Genomic DNA, 14719 nt, shown 5'->3' with positions numbered 1-14719 from the left:
CTGTCAAGATATTCAATTTAAAGTAAAAAATGTAAGCCTGCTAGTAGCAAGATAGGAAAAGAAAGGAACGGTAACATCAGCAAGTGTTAAGAGCATGGCTATTACGAACACGAAACAGGACTGAGTATCTCTCGTATAGCAAGTCTTTTTAAACCCATAGCGTGTGACTGTTTGTTTTCCCAATCTGGCAATGAGACTAACACTGCTTGATTTGTGCTGATGATGTAAGTCTCATGGTGGAGTGCTTTTATTTTTTTAGACTGTCGCTGAGTTTCTTATTCATTAGGAGCATCGCAAACTTTTTTTGGTCATTTCCTTTTTTCTGCCATAAGCTCCCTACTCCTGCAGCCTACTCCATCTCTGCCGCTACAGCTGCTCCTCTTTTTAGCTCTGGCATCCCAGTCACTGCTGGCTGATGTACTGGTACTGGTGCAACAGGGCAGGGATGTCGCCACAGACACAGAAATACAGAGAGAGACTTACCTGATTCTGATAGGCTTAATCAGCACAGTGTGAGGTTGTTTGCCACAGGACTGAGAGTAACAGACGTTCATTTATATGCAAAATCTCACACTCTAGCTTTAACTGAGCTCTCAAGAAATTCACTTTAAAATCATTCAGGTCATGGCACATCTTGTACTGACTAAAAGTCTACGAGGCTTTCTTGTAAGTCACGGAACTCGGTAATAAAATACTACTCACATAGTGAATATGAAATTGCGATATTCTGCACACTGGCAGCGTTAGAAGCTGCTTGAACTCAGGTGTTCCTTAACTTAGCAATGATAGAGGGTGCTGAAGATTAACATTTCACTAAGTTATGAATCAGACAAACATCCTCTGGTGGAATTCTACAGGAGGGAGGAGGGGAGAAAAGGAAATTGCCTCTGGTGTACATATCCTGATGTCTGATAATCACGCCTCATGTGTCTGAGCGAGACTCTCTTGACATGGGCGTAATGCTAATTATGGTGATTTACGACTCGTTCTTCTGGTTGCTAACCTGATATTGCATGCACTGTGGACTTTTTTTAAAGGGAAAGGCACGACATCAAAGTTCTTCCTGATGAGAAAGGCCTCACTTTGATTTGGCACTTCTGTAAATTATTTGCTCACTTGGCTAGAGTAGTGTTGTGATTTTTCTTCATGTTAAAGTCGAATCTCAGGTTCGAGCTGGTACTCAAGTGTTTGCCCAACTCTCACGTGTGTTGATGTATTCTGTATGTGTTTGCTCATTGTGTGTGTGTTTACCTTTGCAGGGTGGGGCTAAGGGTCCAAGGGGTAGACAGGTGAAGGGGAGGGTGGGTCACGGTGCTTGGACTTCATCCTCTAGGAAGCTTGTGGTGCTCCAGAAACCCGAGCTCCGGCCTGTTAAGACAATGAGGGGAACATGTGAGACTCTGGCACAGGGTGGCTAAGGTTACCTACTGGCTTTGCCTCACTGTGAACTTTTGGCCCTGGGAGCAAAGCCTCCCCACCCTTATGACTCCTGCACTGCTCCACCTGCCTTCCCGTTCTCGGCCCTCCCTTTTTTCAGTCCCTCCCTCTTCTTCGTGAGCTCCCGTGCATCTTTCTAGAGTTGTTTTTGTCTGACAGGTTCGTATCCTTCACAGTGCAACACCTTACCTTTCGATTTGCTCGTACAGCTGCGTTCCTCGCCCGGGTCTGTCACTGTGCTACAGGTCATCATGACTAATGATGTTTAGAGTAAATCGTTCATTGACAGAATCCCTCCACTTTTGCACGTTAGCATGTTTGCTGTCTGTCTCTCCAGACAAAAGGCTGGCTGGGCCCCCGTCATCAGATCTCCATCCATCCGCAGTCCACAGGTGAACTCCTTCCACCAGCCAGGCAAACCTGACTTTCAAGTCTCCCACCCACACCTATTGGACTGCTGTCCTCTCACCTGTGCAAATATGAAAGAGGGAGAGATGTAGAGAGCGAGGGTGGAGAAGAGTGCAATGGAAAGATATCCCGGCCTTTGGTTACTGGGTGGGGCACAGAAAAGAATACCGCACAGCTGAGCAAACCTCCATAGCCATAGGACTTCACCTGTACACTCTCCACTTTTCTTCTCTCTGTTTTCCCTCTTAATCCATTCTCTCTTTCTGTAACCGGCCCCACAGCGATAGTGGGCTAAGGCGCTCTTTTATAGCCGCTGAATAGAGATTTCCTTTGAGGTTATGGAGTTGATACACTCTCCAACGTCACTTTTGTGCCGTGGTCACAATGTACAGTGATTTACTTACTGCCTAAGGGGACATATACTCTCTTTAGATGTGTTCCTGTGTAGGTGTAGGTATTATCTCTCTATTATTTGGGAAATCCTTTTATCTAACCATATCCGCAGTAGAGTTTGGACTTGATTGGAAATGTAACCTGTAATCTTGATTACACTAAACTAAACCAACTTGTTGACTGAGGAGCCCAGCTGGTGGCATGGATGGCAGCATGTTTAATACAGCAATATGGATCTCAGGAAGCTTCCATCAAAAATAACAGCCACACTGTGTGGACAATTGGAGGGGAGACTAACAGAAGGAGCACCACAAATAGATTTCAAACACATTCCTGAAATGCTTGACTACTGAAATACAATGTATTCATCAACAGCGATGCGCCTGGCTGAAATGTCGAAGCAAAACAAAGATGCCCCACATGCCTGCTCGTTGCTCTTCAGTAAAAGACATGTAGATACGAATCAAGACCAAAACACAGGAGAGAAAATCATATAACTGCATCAAGTGGAAACAGAAGCCACCCAGGCAGATGAAAGCAACAAGTCGATTTGAACATAGATACACGGGAGCTCATATTTTGCGCGAGTGAGTGTAAATTAACTCGGAGTAATGTACTTTTTGCTGCCCCGCTGTCCGTTAATGACTGTATTCCACTTCAACGGGACACAGTATTAAGTTGACTCGACCTGTATTTGGTTTGACAGTGCCAGGAGCTTTTAGTGATGGTGAGGAATAAGTGAAGCATATCGCATGAAGGCAGGCAGACTCTCACACTTATTTGCTTTCTGCCTCTCTTCTCTCTCTCTACTCTACTCTACTCTGCAGGTTTGGGCCTGAAAGACGTGCCAGACCTGCTGCCAAAGCATCGGCCTCCACCTCACCCTGCAGACATGGCTGAACACACATGCATGCATACACACAGTAGAAGCACGCACACATACACCATGTAAAAAAACATCATGCTTATCTCTCATTTGTGTTTTCAGGCATTCTTTACTTCCTCATATTTCCGTACAGCAGCTTGCATATGCGCCCAAGACTGTATTCTGTGTGGATGTACACACACATTCTCCTGCCGCCTCGACATTCTGTCTGTCTCCGTCTCTGATGATGGACGTCACATACTCTCATGCCACGTGTCCCACTTAGACACGACCGAGCCACATTCACACGGTTTCCCTCGACACAAACATAAACATGCGTTGATTTGTCAGTTGACTCTCAGGCATGCCCTATTTTTATAACTGTGCGCACACCTACACACATTCTCCCATGCTGGGGCACACCCACCGAAGCCCATGTCATGCAGTCGCTCCTCTCATCGGAGGACACCCTGCACAGTTGTGAAGGAGAGAAATTAGTCAGGTGAAGTAAATCTCGTCACCTGACACTAGTGGTCTCTCTTTAAAGTTGTTTTCACTGCCGCCCCCACACTTAATGGTACAGCACCTACTGATTATTGCACGCTCTGTGCTAGGCTGGTAATTGCACGGTACATACCTGTCCAGGGTGTAAGCCCATCGGCTGAACATGGGGCCCCTCTGTTAGCTGGCTCACCTCATTGTAGTAACTGAGAGAGGGAGCCTCTTGTCTGTCATTCAGGATCACTCATTGTTAGCATGCATCCCCAACTCTGCGATGCATGTGAGGGTTAATTCACAGAAACGTGCTTCACTGTGTGCTTCCAATCAGCTGGTGTTTATTAAAAGTTCAGTGACAGATAGCCAGTAACAACAATGTTTGCAGAAGCTTAAGATAACACATAGCACGAGAATCAACCCTTCAAAAGTTAAGTCATGATGGTTTTCAACAGTCATCTGGCATATGAATCAGAGCGCACTTCTTAATCCTGCGGTTATTTTCATGACAACTGAATGAGTCACACTCCAGTGGTGATGTGTGGTAATACATTTTGCAGCTGGTAATTGTAAAGACATTGGAACGTTTTTATATATATATATATATATATATATATATATATATATATATATACGTGTGTGTGTGTGTGTGTGTGTATATATATATTTTTTATTTGTTGCTTTCTTTGGCGATAAGTTTCACTAACATCAGTGCTGAGTGTTGAGACATTACCTGTATCTTTTTTATCAGATTGTATCAGTGGCCTGTTTTGGCTCTTGTTTCTCAAGAAGCTGATATAAAAGCCACCCACTCTTACATTATATGTGCTTGCGTTGCTGCTCAGTATGTTGTCTGTGTATGGCAGCACTGACTTTCATGTAAACCTTTAACTAAAAACACTGTTAAATATCCTGGTAAGGCACTGATGTTGCCTTAATGAGGATTTGTCAGGAAAGTAGAGTCATTTATCAATATTGTTTGAGAAACAGAAAAGACTGGATAAGAAAGTAATAGTAAATGAAGGCTCACAGAGAGCTTAACTTGTCTAAATTCAGAGTATTTACCAACTTGTTCTGGGGAGAAGCAAACTGGAATGAGGAGTGGCTGCAGAAGTTTGTCACATGAGCTCTCTCTGAAAACACTCAGCTTATTACCGAATAAACACAGTTCAGAATATTAATGCATCATATCAATGCTAGAAAGGAAAGTTTAAATAGCTTGTTTTCACCATACTTTATGTTGCACATTGTTATTAGCTGCTTGATAATTTACTATTAATTGCATATTTTTGATATTTTAAATTCCTGTGGAAGAACCATCACATGAATATAATATAATATAATATAATCCTGATACAAACTCATTTTATTTCCTTTGTTTCTATCTAGTCAGAACAAACAAATAATATATTAAAATTGGTTATCTTCATCCTCAATTTGTTTTTTGAAAATAAGTAGATTTTTAAAAAGTTGGTTAAAATAAATTTTTCATTATTATTTATTGTCAAAAACAACAATATAAACAAAGGAGGTTTTATGGATTTAAGGAGGTTTGATGGATAAGAGAACAGGGAGACATGGTTGGAATTGGAGCCTTCAATCTCTATGCAGTTTACAGGATTAAAGACAAAACTATGCTGGAATTTTGAAGCATGCTTAAATGCAGATGTAACACAGTGACAGGTGGATTGCAGAGTTGACAGCTAATTCAGAAAGGTTAAAAAAACATCCTCCCTGGGCTCATTTTTTGGAGTGTGCTGGTGTTATCTGTGGATACTGGAGGTCACAGGATGAGGGCAAATAGCAAAAATAGCGCAGACTCACACATGAACTCCGGTCACTGTTTATGACAGACTTACACACCGAGATTGATTTAAAGCAGCTTTTTTACATGCGTGACAAGTCCTCCGTCGGCCGTGAGGTGTTGCTACGCTGGTTAGGAGTTGGTGGTTGTTGTTGTTATTGATAGCCACGGGCCTGTGGCTCTTTCTGGGTGACAGTAACGGGAGTTAACACTAGTAAATCTTCATGAGACCTCCTTCCTCCCCTCTAATTCCTGATTACCTCACGGCAGGTTGTCTCGGGAGAGATTTAGGAAGCCTGCAAGGCTGCTTCAGAAGAGAAGAGCGTACGACTGAGTGTGTGTTAATCTACGTGGTGAGTGTGAGACCACAGGGGAGGACTGTGGCTTTGGGTTAGGTGTATGACCGCCGACCACAAGCACGTAACTCCACTTGGGGCCTCCATCCTTGGCTGTGTGTGGTTTCATGCTCCAGGTGGACAGATGCAGGGCTCTGACTAACCATTTTCAACAGCTGTAATCTAAAATTGGAAGATAAAAACCTGACTAATCGGTCTTCTCTGCTCCTCTCGGTCGGTCGTGTCACAGCACAGTATTTCAGGGCAAGTGTCACATCTTATTTACTCTGTTAATTCTGCCTAAATGTTTACAGACTAATGAAAGGACTCCGTGTTTTCTCATCCTTTCAGTCTACATCAGTGTAACCGAACACCCAGCCCCCACCCAGCCAAACTCATCTATTTAACTACCTGGCTGTCTGTGTCTTAACCTGTGTCTTTAAACAAACCTATAAAATCACTGTTGGTTCCCAACACTGTTTAAACAAGAACTTTTTCTGAATTGGAGCCTGCAGGGGAGCCTGGTGTGATCTGTTTACTAGCTCCCACTAGTGGTGAAACAGCAGTACTGTTAAACCAAACCAAAGAGGTGAACAGATTGTGTTAAGATTGTAAAGCATTTCATGTTGAATAAGAGAGATGTCCTGTTTTACAGGTATTAATTCAAGTTAGATACATGTAATTTATTTTGTATCAACAACATAAACCGGAGGTACCTGTTTTAATTCTACAAAGGAATTAATAAGACAAGCCTAAGACACATTTACTATTTTCTTTCAGCTTACACTCCATTCCTTATCATGTATCATGCAATAAGAATGCACTGACAAGTGGGTGTAATGACTTTTTCCTTTCTTCGCATGGCTATCCTCTTTGTGAATACATGTTGTTGTGGTGTTGAAGTGAATCATTCAGCAGTTTGTGTGATCCCCTCTACGGCATTGTGTCTCCTGCGACAGTGTTTACTGATAATTGAGTAATTACCTGTAAAAGATAGCACTCCTGTGGTTCTGTTCAGCAGTAATCTTCTCATCTTCAGATCAGGTTTTAGCTTGGGAAGAAGCTAAAATACAACCGTTTTGTGCTTCTCTCTGTGTAAACGTGTGTGTGTGTGAGTTACATACTGTGTATATGCATAACCGCTCTTACACTCCCACTAAAGTGGCCTCGGTATGTGAAATCTCAGGAAACAAGAAAGTGTTTAAAGAATCATTTGCCAACTCTGACAAGATGATGGTGGGCCATTTGAAAATGCACAAAATCACAGGACAATAATTTGACATTCCTTTGTGAGTTTCACAATCCCACAGTGAATGGAAAGTTGTAACAGGCACTTTGTGCGTACACTAGTGGCCTCACCCACAATGGCATTTGAAAGACAAACAGCAGTGCGTGCTGCTGGCCAGAGCTCCACAGCAGTGAAAGTGTTCATTCTTTTTGACTTACAGCAGCCAAAGTTCAGCGTAATGCCCGTGTCATTACAGTGTAAAGAAGCCTTTGTAAGTCACCCCTGTCGCCGTCCTGGTTTTCTTAGGCTACTCGCTTTGTTTTAAAGTTTTTTAAGTAGCTCATCTTCTTTCTTTCTTTCTTTCTTTCTTTCTTTCTTTCTTTCTTTCTTTCTTTCTTTCTTTCTTTCTTTCTTTCTTTCTTTCTATTTGTCTGTGTCTTCATATTAAAGAATAGGTTCTTATATTGTCACGGCTACCTGAAAAAAACAGTCCGTCACCAATATGAACGGTGGAACAGATTTTCAGTCATCATTCTGTTAAAGGTGGCCTTTTAAAAAAAATCCCCTACTAATGTGCCTTAAACAGGGACAGAATGTGGGTCACAGTTCAATGCAAAAATATGTTCTGTCTGGCGTCAGTCAAATTAAGTGAGTATGTTTCTGAGTTCCAGTCTCTTTAAAATTAAAATCCTCCTTTGAATCCAGTTTTTCTCTACTTAAATATTAAATATTTTACAAAACAGACTGGAACTTTGCAAGAAAACTGTTTAATTCAGACAGCCCAGTCCTCATAACAGCTTTAGATAAACTTTTCAATACACGTCTCTCTGGAATGCAGACTGTAGTTTTTGTCCTAAATCACAGTGGAAGCACATTACGAAGGGAGTTTTTCATACGATCGGGAGGAATGATTACAGCAACTTATGACCATTTTAGTGTCTATATAGACACCTGGCTTTTGTTTTGCTGAAAAAATTACAAACCTGTCTTTAAACAAAACAGCTGCTCATCATCCTCCCTCCTCACCTCTGGCATGGGAGTGCAGCACAATGGGAATCCTCACATATCCTGGTGTTGCCATCCACTGACGCGGCCTAATTTCTTTTCCTCTTTCTTCAGTTTTTGTCCAAAAAAGCGACCAGCTTCAAACTGGGCCTCTACCCAGAAACGGAGCGGTACAGGCTGGAATATTCGGTTACGGATACATTTCCATTCGATTGTCCTAAAAGGGGACGAGAAGAAGTAAGCGATATGACTTAAGGGGATCATATTAATGTGACACACACACACAATAATCCCACAGGACTTCCTTCCCATTCCCATTAGAAACCACACCCAGGAGGACAGGTAACACGAGAACACCTTTCACAGGGTCAGATTGGAAGAGGTGGGAAAACAGGCAAGGTTACTCTCTGATTATTTCTTCACCACTTCATAGTTTGTTTCTTCGTCACTTCTTTCTCTTTCACTTTCAAACCATCTCTACTCTCTCGCGAGCACAGTATCTGATCCATTTTAATGCAGGTATTGACTGATAATTTAAAGTGGCTCATGCATGCCATCTACCCAAACTGATCGGCCAGTCACTTTTTTTTTCTTCTTCTTCTTCCTCTCCACCGTTTGCTGGAGGGTTGGTGCTCTCAAAGAGACAGTAATATGCACTGATGTAATGTGTGTGATAGGGATCTTTTGTGGGTGCGTTATAAATTGTACCATAATGTGAGTGTGCAGGGAGCTGGGTTGTGGAGGTGGGTGGAGGCGGAGGGGTGAGCCGAGAGGAGGGGCGGGTGGATCAAGCAGTGTCACTGGAATCCACAGTGTTGTGAGAGCCCCATACCTTTCAGCTTCATTAAACCAATTTCACGCCGAGGTGAGCTAAGAGAGGAAGCTCTGAATCTCAGCAGCAGCAACAATGGCGCATTGAAGGGATGAGGCGAAAGTAAATTAGGTACCACTTCACAGACGGCAAATTAAAATCTGAAAGTTGGATAGGAAAAGTTGAGGGTAGATGATTATGTCTTTATTGTGCCCTCTCTCCTCAATCTAGAAAAACCCTCCCTTCCTTTTAGCAACCACCTTTGCCCCCCTCTACACACACATCCCACAACCCAATCCTCTAAGAAAAAATAATGATCTATTTCTTGTCTGGTAATTGGTTTCTAAGATGCTCCCACTCAAAGACCCGATCTCAAATACCAAGCTGCTTATGACCCTCCTTTCAGCCACTTAATTTGCTTGAGCTTATCAGTAAGATTTCATATCCAGGAAAATCATATAAATTAAACATTAATGTAGGGCTTATTTCTGCGCTATCATTGACCTCCAACAGCCATTGAGCTACTTTATCGAGTTTAGGACTGTGTTTGTCAGTCAAACCAATGTGAAGACTTCAACTCAGACCTGCGCCTCACACTTTAGAGATATTTGCTGAAATATCACTGGATAAATGTTGTTACGCAAGGCAAGGTATTCGTTGTTTTTGCATTTATTTTATCAATCAACTAATAATATAGTAACCGTTATTTTACTGATGATATTTAGTTAATGCAGCAAAAGAAAAGAGTGTGATTTCTGCAAAACTCAGAGCTACGGGGTCTTGATGATTGTACTGCGAACATCAAGTGGTTATATTACAATTACACACAAAGGAAATTGTAAAAAAGAGAGAGAGAGAGATGATGAAAAAGTCCTTTTGTACTCTGATGTTTCAGATCATTTCATGTTTTTCTTATTTAAGTAAAAGCTGATAAACCTCATGGTGAAAAGGTGCCATTTCTATAAGATTCCAGAATTTGAGATTTCATTTAAGTAAAACACTAATCTCCAAATCCTTCTTAAGTATTGCAGGTAAAGGTAACATACATTATATTACATTATATAACACGTATCTATATATAGTGGTCTCTGAACAGATAAGCAACATTTGAATGTTTGATCTGATAAAGTTAAAGCTTATTCTAACTGCTTTGTATACAGTTTGATGTGTAACAATGCATTTTTTTTTAGGATGGCAAAATGTTAATCTGCAAAGTAACTGGCAATTCATCATTCTGTGAAATTTTCTGGTGTGAAGCAGCAACAACCTTGAATTTGTGTAAATAAGTTCAGTATTGGCATAAACGTGCTTTAAACCAGCCCTAATCCTCACAGTGATTGCTTTTTATTGACTTTTAGTGTAAAATCTTATCTTTGTCTTGCAGTAGCAACCACTGGATACTTTCAGTACAGAGGTTAGAAATAAAGAATGAAAGAGAATTCATAGAACAGTGTTTGTTTTCAAATGGGACACTGAGAGGTGTGCATGTGCAATTTTAATGTACTTGTGTTCATGTAGACGCCCAACTGGAGGGAGCTTATAAGCGTGTACGTCAGCCTTGGTGGGCGCTAAAACGAGCTCTCTTAGTGGCTGGTGGGGTCACTCTGGGAGCCATGGGGGCCCCACACAATGCCCTGGCAGCAGTGTGGCTTTTACTAGGCCTCGCGCTGCTGGGTTTACGAGAGCCAGACAGACGGATCTCCTTCACGCCATAAAGCCATCAACAAGGGAACAAAGAGGGCAGGTGCTGAGGGCTGTATTGAGAGCTCACCTGCACCCAGCGGGAGAACATACTGTGTCCAGCCAAGCCAAGAGCCTCTCCACATTCACATCCCCACTCACCAGGCACTAACGGGCTCGCATCGGGTCCGCCGAAGAGAGATTATTTCTCTTTGCGGAAAAAAAGCAAATCGTCAGTTGATGGTGTACATGATCAAAGTGCATGTACTGTATACGCTGTGGTAAATGATTTTGTTCAATGAATGTCGGCTTCCGTAAGAACCAAACAGGCCAGAACAGGCTGCTGCTAAACTCTGTAATTATCAACGTTTGACAGGTAGTGAGAGTGAAGGCTTTGGGTGCCGGCCAATTAGGACTGCTTTCCAGAATTTTTTCATGAGATTATTTTAGTGCAGGATGTGACACATCAGGTGTTTGTGTGTGCAAAGTATTAGTGGGGATTTACATAATGAGACGGTGAAAATACATGGGAAAAGATCCGGGTAAGATTTAACAGGGCCGCGCAGGGAATCAGGCAGACAGAGACCCCAAAAAAGAGGCATATGGTAAACCTTAGCAACAGCCCAAACCCCAGCCACAGGTAGGCATGGCATCAGGCAGGCAGGCCGACAGTCAGCGGGGGCAGACTAAGAGCTGCTGCCCCGGTTGAGGTGACAGATGTGTGGTGAATCTTTAACTCTGCTAGTTCCCCACTGTCACAGCATCTGTCCCTGCTCTCCGCAAGGTTGGCTCAGCCCCCTCCTGTGTGAAAAAGCTGACTGAAAAGAGAGCTATCACTGGACTTATTGATTAGCCCTGGCTGGCTACATTTAATGACCTCTGGGAGTCATTATTGAAAAGTCATTGTCTTTGCGATTAGTTCACACTTTCTCCTACCATATGGGAATCCTCCTGTTGCAACCTCAAGGGTGAAATTCTTAATGTGCCTCAGCAGAACAAGAGTGCACTTGTTGACTAATTGAAAATAAATCTGAAGATATTTGATTTTTGTTTACATATCTAATCCTCTTTCTGAAAAATGAGGTCACATTGGGGGACATGCTCAACAACAACAGCATAAGTACGAAGCTGGCGTATGGTCTCAACTGAAACAGCAACCCCTTCCATTGTCTCCGTTTAAATCCTGCTATAGAACAACATATCACTGACAGTATAAATGATACATCCCACTTTATTCTCATTTACGCATTCTGTCTAATCTCCTCAGACGGCCCAAATGGCAGGGACAGTGTCCCTCTCTCTTTCCCCACTCAGCCATGGCACTGGCAAGAGATGGTTTATTTTAATTGAAAATTAGCAAAACAAAACAAGGGCAAGAGGATCCCTGAATGGGGCCCCTTTCTCCGGGAGCTCCTGTGCCGTTGAATAATGCATATGGGAGAAAGTAAACAGCAGCCGCGGGCCTTGCTGGGGGAACAATGGGCCGCACACAGCCCAACCAGGGCGCCTGATTTTATTACTGGCCTGTCAATCCCCCCAGCCTGGGAACTGTGGGACCTAGGCCAGGCAGCAGCTGCTGACCGCTCCACACTGACCCAACACTCCCAACAACCTGCAGGATAAAACTCTCACACCGCTGCATACCTCCACTGACTGCACTGCCCACTCCTAATCTGTCCATTCACACACTCAACATGGGGGAACTGAATCAATTTCCTGTTTGGGTGGATGATCCATTCAGTCTCACTTTTCTGAACTGATCGAAAATTTACTTCGAGGATACAACTTTGGGAAAGGTGATAATGACAATTTGCTTGAAGATGAGATGAAAATTTAACCGAGCTATGAAATTTCATTTGCAGCTCAGTGAGCATTAAGATAGAATTTTTCCTGCATAAAATACATATGGTTTAATTTGTTGGGTTTCAGAGCAACTCCATCCCATCGCCGAACCACTGCTCTGGGGTCACTGTGGCCACTTGTAAACTTTTTCCTTCCACTAGAACATTCTTTGTGTGTGTGTTCCCTCTCTGGGCATTGAGATTCTGGTCTTGCTTCTGGCTTCAGCCAAGTCCCGGTTGCCATGCCGACTGGCAACTGGTCTCCCAGGATGAGTAATGATGTGATGTGGCTGTGCTCTAAAGTCCCAACAAAGACCTTATTACCGCTGCAGCACCTCATAACACACTATTGTTGTCAAGTGCTCCTGATATTAACCTGCCTGCACCGGGGCTTCCTCCCTTCACACAGGAGATATGTGTGTGAGTGTGAGTGTGTGTGTGAGTCCAATCGTGCAAGCATTTTGAGGGCGAGTGCTGATGAAAGTTGGCCAAAAAGAGCCATACTCAGAATTTTACTCTGACTGAAGTTGATAAATTTTATCCTACTACAATGAGAGTCATCATTTTAGTTTTGCCAGTTTATTCGTCACTGCATTTAATTTAGGCTTAAAGTAACACCTTTTCCCCGTCTGAAGCTTTAATTATCTTCACTGCGAAAGCGTTTTGTGTTTATATGTCCTCATGAAAAATAAGAGTATTAATGTTTCTAAAACATAAATTCAGGATCCCCTGTACCTCAAAAAAAAAAAAACAATATCCTTGGGCCTGTGAACAGTCCACAGGGGCTAGACCCCATCCAAGTGTGAACTGCCATAAAAGAGGAGTGTGTGTGTGTGTGTGTGTGTGTGTGTGTGTGTGTGTGTGTGTGTGTGTGTGTGTGTGTGTGTGTGTGTGTATTGGAGTTGTGGGGCTGTGGGCTATATAGGCAGGGTGATGCCACAGGATGTTTGAGTGTTTGACTTGGTTTAACAACATCCTCTGACAGAGACACCACAGGCTGCAGATGAGGTGGGAGATAAAAAAGCAACTGTGATCCAGGCCTTCACCCCGACCATTGTCACTGCTTATCTCTAATGCAAGGCTATCGCTAATAGTGAGGAGGAGAGAGGAGGAGATAGAGGGAGGTGTTGCCACAGATAAAAGAACAAAGGCTCAATTTTTTGTTAATTGAAGTGTGATTTGTGGCTGTAACATCCCAGTAATGTTTACAGTGGTTATTTGCACGCTGTAAAGTTCATATGTTTTGAAATAAAATGATAAACTATCATGAAATGGTGGAATGGTCATGTACATGCAAACACCCACTGTCATCACATTCACGAAGCCCCAAGGTTTGTTATTTGATGTCTTCATGGACGGATTTCAGAATGGAGCCGTCTTTGTTTCAGCCTGATGAAGCGTACACTCAGGTGTGTCACACAGGATGTCTTGTCCTCTCCAGTTTCCTTGACTTCACCCAACAAGGGGGTCCACCGAGGAGGTTATCGGGACAAAATCACCACTCCAGCTCCAGAGTCCACCAGAAGGAAGGTGCAGGGGGGAGGGGCTTCTGGGCTGCATACATCACTGTCGCCGTGGGAAACCGCATCCATCAAATAAAGTCAAGCATTTACCTGCATGGCTCAGGTGACACCGGAGGAGGGGCCGGAGGACTGGGAGACCGAGGGATGGTAGGTGGCCCAGGGGTGAGAGAGTAACCCCAACCCTGTGGTGGTTGAGAGGTGGGTTGGGTTGGACGGAGAGGGGCAGCTGTGATGAGCTGGGGGCAGCAGCACCTTCTGTCCTGGAGGCAGACAGGGAGACTGGGAGAATTCTGCCTCCTGACAGGGCCAGCTATCCCTGGGGAGACAGAACCTCCACCCTCCTTCTCATCTTCCCAGCAATACCACAACTAGACTGGGAGATACATTCTGCACATTTACTTGCTGTATTTGTGTGTATAAGAAAAGTAAAGTTGTTTTCAAATACCTTGTCCACAGATATTTTTTGTTTACATTATCTGCAGTTATACTTACGAGTGTGCATTCACATTGGTGTAAAGGTCTATGTATATATATGTCATCTGTAAAGTGAGCAGGGTGTGACACTGGCTCCACTATAATAACTGGCTATGTCATATTTCATAGAAAAACTTATTTCAAAATTCCTAAGGAAGTAATTAAAAATAAATCACCACCCACACATTTATTAGAAAATCTGTTACAGATACTGTAGAAGAATTAATTACACTCCAAAGCCATTAAAAGTAGACTCCATTTTAATTACAATCATTCTTTAATGCGATCGCTTTGAAAATTTATCATATTTCTCATACTCTAATGAAGCTAACTTCCAATCGCAAATACCGCGATTCGTTTGACGTATGACATATGACTGATTCAGTCTCCTCCTGGATAAATCACTCCTCTGACAGTGCA

At 42.9% G+C, this 14719-nt stretch overlaps 1 protein-coding gene across 5 annotated transcripts in view; it reads left to right on the top strand.

Moving 5' to 3' along the window:
• p2ry4 (pyrimidinergic receptor P2Y4) overlaps positions 1–14269 on the top strand; it is a 59813-nt gene extending 45544 nt beyond the window's left edge. For 3 of the 5 annotated variants that reach the window (XR_002595747.2, XM_051954260.1, XM_051954259.1), the window contains one exon: positions 13744–14269. The gene's annotated coding sequence lies outside the window, so the exon portion shown is untranslated. Of the gene's footprint in view, positions 1–3065 lie in introns of all 5 variants that reach the window. The other 2 variants (XM_051954261.1, XR_007944567.1) reach the window with 2 other exon arrangements.
• The last annotated feature ends 450 nt before the right edge of the window (positions 14270–14719 follow it).

This window comes from Acanthochromis polyacanthus, chromosome 10 (assembly GCF_021347895.1).
Source record: "Acanthochromis polyacanthus isolate Apoly-LR-REF ecotype Palm Island chromosome 10, KAUST_Apoly_ChrSc, whole genome shotgun sequence".
Taxonomy (NCBI): domain Eukaryota; kingdom Metazoa; phylum Chordata; class Actinopteri; family Pomacentridae; genus Acanthochromis; species Acanthochromis polyacanthus.
This window is presented reverse-complemented; position numbering and strand designations above follow the sequence as displayed.